Source organism: Silene latifolia, chromosome Y (assembly GCF_048544455.1).
Source record: "Silene latifolia isolate original U9 population chromosome Y, ASM4854445v1, whole genome shotgun sequence".
NCBI classification, from domain to species: domain Eukaryota; kingdom Viridiplantae; phylum Streptophyta; class Magnoliopsida; order Caryophyllales; family Caryophyllaceae; genus Silene; species Silene latifolia.
Genome location: NC_133538.1, coordinates 382,029,381 through 382,040,006, shown reverse-complemented (window position 1 = coordinate 382,040,006; position 10,626 = coordinate 382,029,381). Strand labels below are relative to the sequence as shown.

Genomic DNA, 10,626 nt, shown 5'->3' with positions numbered 1-10,626 from the left:
ATAGTAGATGGGCAATGATGAAGAAATCCTTGCATCCCCGACAAAATCCCGGAGGATTATTGGAAGAAGAGAGGAAGAAAAGAAGAAAAGGAAGGCTGGGACGAGATCCGCTCGTCCAACCAGGCAGGACGCCCGTCCAAGACTGCAAGAATCCGAGCGTCTTTGCCATAGGGACGCCCGTCCAGAAGCCTCCCAGGACGCTCGTCCAAGCCAGAAATCCGCTCGTCCAGCCACCCCAGAATCCGTTCGTCCCGACCCTTGGACGCTCCGATTGTGTTACAGACCCACACGTCCTCTTCTTGCTCCATGAGAGATGCGCATATTTTTGAAAGACCGGCAAAAAGGAGACCCACATCTTTTTCTGAGAGGAGCGATTCCTCAAGGACTTAATCGTCATTTAAGCCCTTAGTAAACCCTAATTTGTGTACCTAATCCCCACTATAAATACCCCATTAGTCTAATTAAATTAATCATGTTCTTCTTATCAATCTTTAGTGTAGTTTATATCATTCTAATCTCTTCTTAATCTTGTAATCAACTTCTAATTAAGTCTTAATACAAATCTCATTTCCTTAATTTCGCTTTTGTTCATCTTTTATTTTGGGTAATTGAAGATTATTTGGGTTATTATTGGGAGATTGAAAACCTTCCAATCATTCATCAAGTACTTCTATTATTCTTTGCTTTATTTTGGAATCATTATTAGGTATAATTCTTTTAATCCCTTTTTAATTATTGTTAATCATCTTCATTTATTCATCATGTTTTGCTTTGTTAATATGATTGACAACCTTGTTAACATGTTAAACTTGATAATGAGTTGAGTAGTTTCCTTAACTAGGGTTAATGGGTAATTAGGGGAAACCAACATGGGGGATGATTCATGCTTAATTTAATATGTTTTCATAATTTATTTGCTTGCTTGTTGTGATCTCAACTTATGCACATGTTATGTTTGATGAAATGCGAGCCTATGAATCCTTGCATTTTTTACCCATTACTTATCTTTTCAATGAGGCTTGTAAGACATAAACCAACTCGAGTCTCATTAGACCATGCATATAGTTGAGTAGGGAGGATTAAGTCGACTTGTAGGTGTTGTACAATCTAATCGATTGGGCTCCGGGACCCAAACCTTCCTAGGGTTCACTACTACAAAAAGATGAATAAGTAACGCATAATAGAGAACGATCAAATAAAATAACCGTTCTCTAGAAATAAAGAGAACGCTTTTTCCTAATAGGCGTTATGTAAAAAGAAGAATAGAGAACACCTCTTATTTTACCCGTTCTCTGCAATTTTCTTAAACTAAAATTTCAAATTTAAATATAAAAATATAATGAAAAGCCTATTTTTTCACCCGCCAGGCCGCCACTCTCAAAAAATTTCTAAAGTACTCAAATTTATAAGTTGAAAAAAAAGTAAAACTAAAAACCACAATATTACCTTTTACAAACTCCATTTCTTTTTACTGCATAATTTTATTCTTTCATTTCTCTAATCTCCCTCACTCTCACAAACCATCCATACCCACCTTCGGTTGAGACCTGCTGCCAACCGACTTACTTCGTCGGACGCATCAGCACCGTGCATCACTGCTTTCCGCATCTTCATCTGATTCAAAATTTCTAGGTTTTGCAAACCAGATTCCAATTTAGGGATTTTTTTATTTTCTGTTTAAATTGCGCTGATAAATAGAGAAACTTAATTGTTTCTTTGATAATTTCAGGTTGGTATTGCTATTATGAGGTCCTTATTGTGATAAACCCTAGAAATTGGGGATTATAACACCAAAGTGCAAGTCAACGAAAATTGATAGAATTGGTAATTGTTTTATTCTTTCATACCCCTTGAATTCAATTCTATTGGTATTCATATTCTCTCTTGAGTAATCCGTATATATGATGAAATTTGGCGTTTTTAATAGATCTTACTTCGTATATGTTAATTTTCGTTTTATATTAATTAAGGCATCCAGACTATTTGTCTCCTATGATTATGTTAGCTATTACCTAGATATAATTTTTTTGTAATTGATGAATAGGAGGTGTGATATTCGCTGATGATTGTTGTGTAATTTTTCATACTGGCTGTATGGTTTTCTTTCAACTCTTGCTTATTGATTGAAACGGATCTTATTCAATTTTCTATCTATTTTTTCTTCTGCCTTTTACCCCTCCTGAATGTGTAGTTCATATTGATCCAAAGACTCAATGGTGTATAACTCAAAGATTATATAATTTGCTAAGAGCGATTATGGTTTGAACCCAGGTAGGTTAAAAAATAAGAATCGGTGATTGATCATGGAAGTTGCAAGATCTGATGGCAATTATGTCAATGTACCCAATTTATTACAAGTATGAGTTGATTTATAGTATTAGCCCTAATCTATAACAAGTATGTGGTGATTTGTTTGTATTACTCTTGTTCAAAAGATGTCAAAGTCTGTTGTAGTGCGACCTTTTTCATCGTTGATTGCTTTGGTATGTTTAGATGTCAACACAATCCGCAAAAGTATGGGGTGATTGTTGCATTCTATGACAGAGTTGGCCAAGTGCTTCTATTTTGTAAAAGTCATTTCTATTTTTCATGTTTGTCACTCTAATTTTTAACAGCTTCAGAAGCCTCGGATGTCACAACTAGAATCATCGACGTAACATTCTGTTTCTTTTTCAGTAACTTGAAGGATGTACTGCCAAGCCAAGCATCCTTTGATATCAAGCAATATAATTGTAAGCTCTTGGAAAAATCCGTTGACTATATTGTTGCTGAAGTCAGTTGAATTTGATTTTGTACTGCCAAGCTAAGGTATTTTATAAACTTTGACACATTAGTGTGGCGACTGGCGAGCTCGCCTTGGTAAATTTAATTTGAGAACCATATACTATGCCTGGTTACAACTTGTGTATTTTGCTTCTGATCAAGAATCAGTACACCTTATAACTATCTATTTAGCTCACGAGTCACGACATTATAGTTAGTTGTTTCCAAGTAAGTGGCATCATGATGCCCTTGTTTTTGCCTCATTACAATTATCAGCTATGCATGCAGAGGTATGGTTGCAGGTTGCAGTGTTCTCCACAGACCTGAAGCCATGTTTTAGGGAATAAAAAAGGACACGCAACAGAGCTCAAGAGTTCAAATGATGCTTTAGCTCGAGAAAGTGAAGCATTGTACCAGGGGTGCTTCAAATGGAGCTAATGGCATAGTTGTTCCTTCTTGTTTCATTTGTAAATAGACGCTGGTATAGAGTATATATTTTCGTATGTAGAGAAGGGTGTCTTTAATGGTTATAACTAATACAGTGTATTTGTCCAAGTAATAAAAATGCCTACTTTTTCAAAATTTGTTTTAATGGTAAGATTTGTGTTTGTTAATTTATATTATATATGTATATTGCATTTATTGGGTAAATGATACTAAAATTTATTTATTTTAAAAAAAAATTAAAGACCTGTGATCTGTCTTGACTGTTCTCTATTATATTTGATAGAGAGTTATTGTCGTTGATAACCGTTCTCTAAAGTAGGGGAAACATAACACCTCCCATTAGTAAGGGTTCTCTATAGCGCATAAAAACAAAACGCCTTCCTCTACAGGCGTTTTCTAATGTTTTAACATATAAAACGCCTCCCCATCCGTTCTCTATAAATTAGAGAACTCTGAGTTGGAGAACGCCTATGGGGTGTTTTCTAAAGCCTATTTCAACAGTTCTCTATGTTTTTTTTGGAGTAGTGATTGTAAGATATAAACCAACTCGATCTATCACAAAAATAATTGCTTGCTTATAATTTGCGAATATGTTTGTATGATCAATTCCCATGAATCCCCTATGACCCCATGACATCCTAGTGCTTTTAATCAATTGTTTACATCTCATTTTAATCATCTTGCTTGTTATTTAGTTTAGTTATCTTCTTATCTCAACCCAAATCGTGACACCCCTAGACACCGCTACTTGCAATCGAAAATCATACATCAATACCCGTCCATAGGGATCCGACCTTTACTTGCCTCTTTACTAATAGTAGAGTTTTTTGTGAAGTTATAAATATTGTTTTGGTCTAGGTGCTCCTAACGACAAGTAACCGAAAATTAAGCTCCAAGTGAGTCCGACCAAATATTATATATTTGAGTTTTTTTTCTTCTTTGTCTAGGACTAATTATGTCAGTGCAATTGGATTTGTGGATTAGCGTACAAAGTTTGCGTATGAAATTAACGGGTAAGAACTATCTCTTCGTGGATATGTCCAGCTTTTGCATGCATCCTAAACTAAGCATTAAACTTGTTCAAATCACCATATGCATACCTATGACACTATTATACGACTAATCAGCGTTTTTTTTATATTTTTTATAAAATGTGGTTTTATTTTTGTTAATTATGCAATCCCTTGATTAGGGTTGTTCTCATTCATTGAAATATATAGGAGATATACAAACAGTATGAGCTAATTACATTCCTTGAATTATGGGATATGTATAACCAATAACAGAGAGAATCTAGGCAACTAAATATTTACATATTATACGTTGACTAACACACCCCCGCAGTTGGAGCGGTAGGAGACCGGACGCATAAACTGGTACGAAACCGATCAAATAAAGGACGGGGCAAACCTTTGGTGAAGATGTCAGCAAACTGATATTCGGATGGTACATGTAGAACCCGTAATTCACCAATTTTGACTTTGTCGCGTACAAAATGAATGTCAATTTCCACGTGTTTGGTACGCTGATGTTGAACTGGATTGCCCGAGAGATACATGGCCGAAACATTGTCACAGAAAACAATTTTGGAGCGCTTAAGTGGCAGGTGAAGTTCAAGCAGCAGATTACGGAGCCAGCTAGATTCGGCGACCGCGTTAGCAACACCGCGGTATTCAGCCTCGGCACTTGATCGAGATATGGTTGCTTGACGTTTCGAGGACCAAGAAATAAGGTTGTCACCGAGGAAGACATAGTACCCGGAAGTGGAGCGACGGGAATCAGGGCAGCCACCCCAATCGGCATCGGAATAAGCTGTTAAAGCAAGGGTCCGTGAGGGTCGTATGGATAAACCGTGTTCAATAATGCCTTGGAGGTATCTCATTATGCGCTTCAAAAAATGAAGATGTGGAGCACGAGGATCATGCATAAACAAACATACCCGTTGCACAGCGTAAGCAATTTCGGGACGGGTAATAATGAGGTATTGCAGTGCGCCAGCTAGACTGCGGTATAATGAAGGGTCCTCAACTGGTGGACCAGAGGCAGCACTAAGTTTAGAGCCCGGATCAACAGGCGTGGTACTGGGCTTGCAACTGCCCATATTCGCACGTTGTATAATATCCTTGACAAACTGAGATTGGGATAAAAATAAACCATGAGGAGAGCGGCTGACCTTTATGCCCAAGAAATGATGAAGAGTGCCAAGGTCTGTCATTGAAAATTCGTGGGATAGCTTTGTAATGATGGAGCGTAAGAGATCGGGGCTGGACGCCGTGAGGACGATGTTGTCGACATAGAGCAAAAGATAGGCTGTAGCATCATGCGTTTTATAAATAAACAATGAAGAGTCGCATACACTGCCAGTGAAACCGTGTGACAGGATAAAGGTTGCAAACCGATTATACCAAACCCGAGGTGCTTGTTTAAGGCCATAAAGTGACTTACGGAGTTTGCATACAAAGTGAGGATTAGACGGGTCAACAAAACCCGGCGTTTGATGCATATATACGGTTTCCTCCAAATTCCCATGTAAGAATGCATTTTTAACATCCAATTGGTGAATGGGCCATGATTTAGAGACGGCAATGCTAAGGACTGTGCGAATCGTAGTGGGCTTTACCACGGGACTAAATGTTTCATCACAGTCAATTCCAACTTGTTGTGTCTTGCCGTTAACAACAAGACGGGCTTTGTAGCGCTGAAGTGAGCCGTCTGCGTGATACTTATGTCGATATAACCACATACAACGGATGACAGATGCGTCAGGTGGCCGTGGTACCAAGTCCCATGTATGATTATTCTGTAACGCGTTAAATTCGTCCTGCATTGCAAGTTTCCAGTTACGGTCCTCAAGGGCAAGTTTCGGTGACTTGGGTAAGGGAGATATGGCGGATGAAGCGGTCAGTGCTTTAGGTTTAAATATGCCGTTCATGGCACGAGTGGACATGGAATGGGTAGGTATAGGGGGAGGTAGGGGAGGGCGAGAGGGTGGGGATGTTGTAGCGGAAGCAGAGGTGGTGGTAGAATGGTTGGGTGGTGTGGCAGGGGACTGTGGGGACAGGGGAGAGGCAGGGGATTGAGGTGAGACAGGGTCGATGGGAAGGCAGGGGATGTGGTGTGTGGTTGGGCTGAGGACGTGGAGGTTTGGGCGGTGGTTGGTGTGTGTGGTGTGGTCGGGGGAGGCGTTGAGGATGGGGGAGGAGTGTGGCCAGTAATGGAGTCGAGGACGAGAGGGTTTATGGCATCGAAGGTGGGGTCGAGAAAACTGTAGGAGTGGGTAGTGGAAGGAGGAGAGTCCGTAAAGGGAAAGTGACTTTCGTCGAACGTGACATGGCGAGACACTATGAATTTGCCAGTGGCAATGTTATAGCAACGATACCCACGGTGATTCGGGAGATAGCCAAGGAAGACGCATTTGACGGAGCGAGGAGCAAGTTTATGGGGACGAGTGGCGGATATATTCGGGTAACACACACAGCCGAAAACCCGAAGATGATCATAGGTTGGGTGTTTGAGGTAAAGAGCGGATGTTGGGCTTCGAAAGTGGAGTGTGGACGTGGGTAGGATATTGTGGAGAAGGGTGGCAGTATGAAGGGCTTCGACCTAAAATTGAGGTGGGACAGAACCGTGGTGGAGGAGGACGAGAATTATTTCATTGAGGCGATGGATCATTCTTTCGGATTTACCGTTTTGAAGAGAGGTATGTGGACATGAAAAACGGAAAGTTAGACCGTGCTTTTGACCAAATTCCAGAAATTTATGATTATCAAATTCTCGTCCCATATCGCTTTGAAAGGATTTAATTTTGCTGTTAAATTGAGTCTGAACAAGAGTGTTGAATTAAATGAATTTTTCAAATACTTGTGACTTGTATTTAAGTGGATAAATCCATACGAATTGGGTAAAATTATCAATTAAGACCATATAATACTTGTAACCGTCTTTGCTTAAAATTGGTGATGTCCATAAATCACTATGCACAATATCAAATGGAGCAATGGTCTGAGAGCAGGAAGAAGTAAAAGGTAATCTCTTGTGTTTACTTAGCTGACAAGAAGAGCAAACTGAAACATTCGAAATTCTATTACAAGCAATGGTTTTATTTGACTTTAACAAATTTAAAATGGAGGTCCCGGGATGGCCGAGACGAGATTGCCAAACATCAGGACTTTGGACGAGAACTGCTTGAGGCGTGGAAGAGGGACTGGACGAGATTGATGATGAATTTTTGGACACAGGATAGAGCTCGCCGGTACTATCACTCCGCAAAATCACTTTCCCAGTCGGAATATCCTTCACAGAAAAGCCAAATGGGTCAAATTCGACACTCACATTATTGTCTTTGGTAAATTGTCTAACGGAAATTAACTTCTTAATAATGTGGGGCGTATGGAGGACATGGTGTAGGTGAAGGGTACGGGTAGTGGTGGGAATAGTGGTGGTGCCCGAACCAGAAACTTGAATGCTATTGCCGTTTCCGACACAAATTGAACGAACTTTACTCGTATTAAACGGAGCAGAGAGCATACCTGGGTCTGTTGGAGCTTGTGTCCTCCACAAATTAGTGTGATAACATTTGTAAATCTCTTACAGGTTCACAAGGGTATACTTCGTATATTTAATCAGTTGATTAACGTTTACCTAATAACGGTTGGCTTGCTAGAAAGTTTGACGTTATTATCATACAGATGGCGGTGATCAACTGGTCCCTAAAGGTCACACCTATAGGATGTGTTTGAGAGATGTGGTTATAGAAATATGATCACATTGATGCCTAATATGACTAAACAGTTAGTCAATGTGTTGATGAGATAATTATTTAATAAAGATTAAATAATATTAGTTGAGACGAATTAACTGTCAATTCGTAAATTGAATATAATAAGTTATATTTAATTAAATGTATGTAATGTTAGCTTGGACGAATTAATCTGTTAATTCGTAATTAAATATAATCAGTTATAGTTAATATCAACAAGATGAATGTGTCATAGTGGTAATAGTGAGGGTACACAAACCAAGAAATCATGGGTTCAATCCTTACTAGATGACAATTTAACACATTTTATACATTTTTGGAATAACCAAAAATAAGGAGACCATACTCCTTATTTCGGTTATGTGGGCCGAATTAGGGAAGATTATATCTCCCTAATTCACTCCCATATTTCGGTTACAATAAGAAGGAAAGGGTGATCATTATTCTACCCTAATTCTCTTTTAACCTAGCCTCCTCCCTCATCAGAAAAACACAAACCTAAATTTTTACAGAAAATTTGGATCGATTCTAGCATTATCACAGGGCATATCTCATATCGTCTTGGGTGCAACTAATAGGCGAATATCAATTTTGATATTGTTCTGGGCCGTATTTGCTAGGACTGAAGGTTATTTCTGAATCCTTTATTTTGTTTATGTATTTTATTTATGACTAGTGATCGTCTTAATTAAATTCATTATAATCCTTCAATTTTAAGGGAAGTATACAGATTATTTCCCACAAGTGGTATCAGAGCAATGGCCACGAATTTTAATTATTGATGATTATCATAAAATTGTATGTAAACAATGGGGAATTTCGAAAGAAAAAAAAATTAAGGTTTTCGGCTGATATTTTTTTTATGCCGAGAGAATTTTTTTTTCGGCCTGTTTTTGTTTTCTTTTTCTTTCTTTTGTTTGATGATTTATTTCCAATTTCGTTTTTCATATCACTGTTTTAATCAGTTAAAATTATCTTATTAAGAATTGGTAGATTTTGATTTAATGTAGATTAAGTTAAAATGCAAATAGAATCGTCATGTCGATGATACAAGATCTTGTTTTTGCTATATAGTTTTTAGAATATACGATTAATCATGTTTATTAATTCATTTGCTAAATCATGTTCTATTAGCAACTGTAAACATTTTTCTTCATCGAATTTTTTTGTGTTAGGGCTTTTTGCCGCAAAAGAAAAAAATTTGTAGGCTCATTTCTTAGGGTTTGCCGTGAGAAAGAAAAAAAAAACGTTTTTTTTTTTAATTTTCTGAAATGCCGAAAAAGAAAAAAAAAGGTTTTTTTTCTTGTTTTTTAGCCTAATTGCCGAATTTAAAAAAAATTTGGGCTGTTTTTTTTCCAGCCATGCGCTGGGTTTATAAAAAAAAAAAAAATTTCTGTTTTTCTTTTTGCCGAAACCCAAAAGGAAGAATTTTTTTTTGTTTTGGTTTTGGCCAATTAGTTATTGTGAAACGGTTCACAATTAAAAGATACCGAATTATTTTAAAGCAGTTTAAAATTTTGACGGATTAAATTCATATTACAAGTTTAATATGGATTAAGAATGAAATTAATGTGATTAATTGAGGAATTGTCACTTAATTTGATTTAAATAGGTGGTTTGGATAAATTAATCAACATAATTAAGGAATTGTGTCATGTATGTTTAATTTATTTTTAGTTGATGCTTTTTAATTTTGTTGAATGAATCGAATGAATGAATTTTATTTACGTATTTATTTTTGTAATCGGTTGTAAATTGTAATACTTAGTGTGGCCTTAGTCAAATTATGTTTTCGTAATGAAGGAAACATGATTTTTTATATAATTATGAGATCTCGAATCTCCTTTATTTTTAGTTTTGGGTTTTGAAATTAGATTGTAATAAATAGGTTTATTATGTAATTTTAATTATTGTAATTTCAAAGAAGACTAAAGATGGAGATTGGAGCTCACTCCCGCTACATGGATCAAGATGGAACATCAAGACAAGCTTCTCGGGTCCAAGGATGGATTCCAAACTTGTATTTAATGTTCATTTTGATAGGATAGGCCACACTAGGACTTTTTTTTATTGTTTTTACGTTTTTCATTCTTATTGCTTTTCATTCACATGTTAGTTTATGCATCATATTCCGCCTAAAACCAAACCACCTACTACTAAAATGCATGAAAATTGACTCATATAGGTTGTATGTTAGTTTTCATGGACATACAGATGTCACAGACTTTTAAGCCATCACCTTAGTTTATTCATTCTCGCATGCTAGATATTAGTTCACTTAAAATGAATTAAAATAAAGATGATGGTATCTTCCTCTAAAACGGAAATTGAGATTAGTCTTTATAAGGGCAAACAACTATGAATCCCTTCTTCGTCGGTAGGCATAATATGACCCCTTCTACGTTGGGTAAGTAGTTGTGTTGACTTAGTTTACCTCAACATCATAGTCAGAAGAGTTTCTCGTGATTATGATGGACTAAAGATAGAATTTACAGAAATTTATCGACCAAGAATTCTAACGGTAGAATTAGCTAAAAGGTTAGCTTATCAATTTACAGAGAATTGAGTCTTGGGATCATTTATATAATGCTTGAGGGAGGTCAATTGTATAAATGTTTTGAGTCTTCGCGTTATGACATTAGTTCATTAGACTTAAA

The 10,626-nt window shown here is 37.0% G+C and overlaps 1 long non-coding RNA gene across 1 annotated transcript; it reads left to right on the top strand.

Moving 5' to 3' along the window:
• Window positions 1–1,438: 1,438 nt before the first annotated feature.
• LOC141634207 (uncharacterized) lies at window positions 1,439–2,339 on the top strand. Its single transcript, XR_012538960.1, has 3 exons — window positions 1,439–1,632; window positions 1,730–1,824; window positions 2,272–2,339. It is a non-coding gene; the product is annotated as an uncharacterized LOC141634207 (long non-coding RNA).
• The last annotated feature ends 8,287 nt before the right edge of the window (window positions 2,340–10,626 follow it).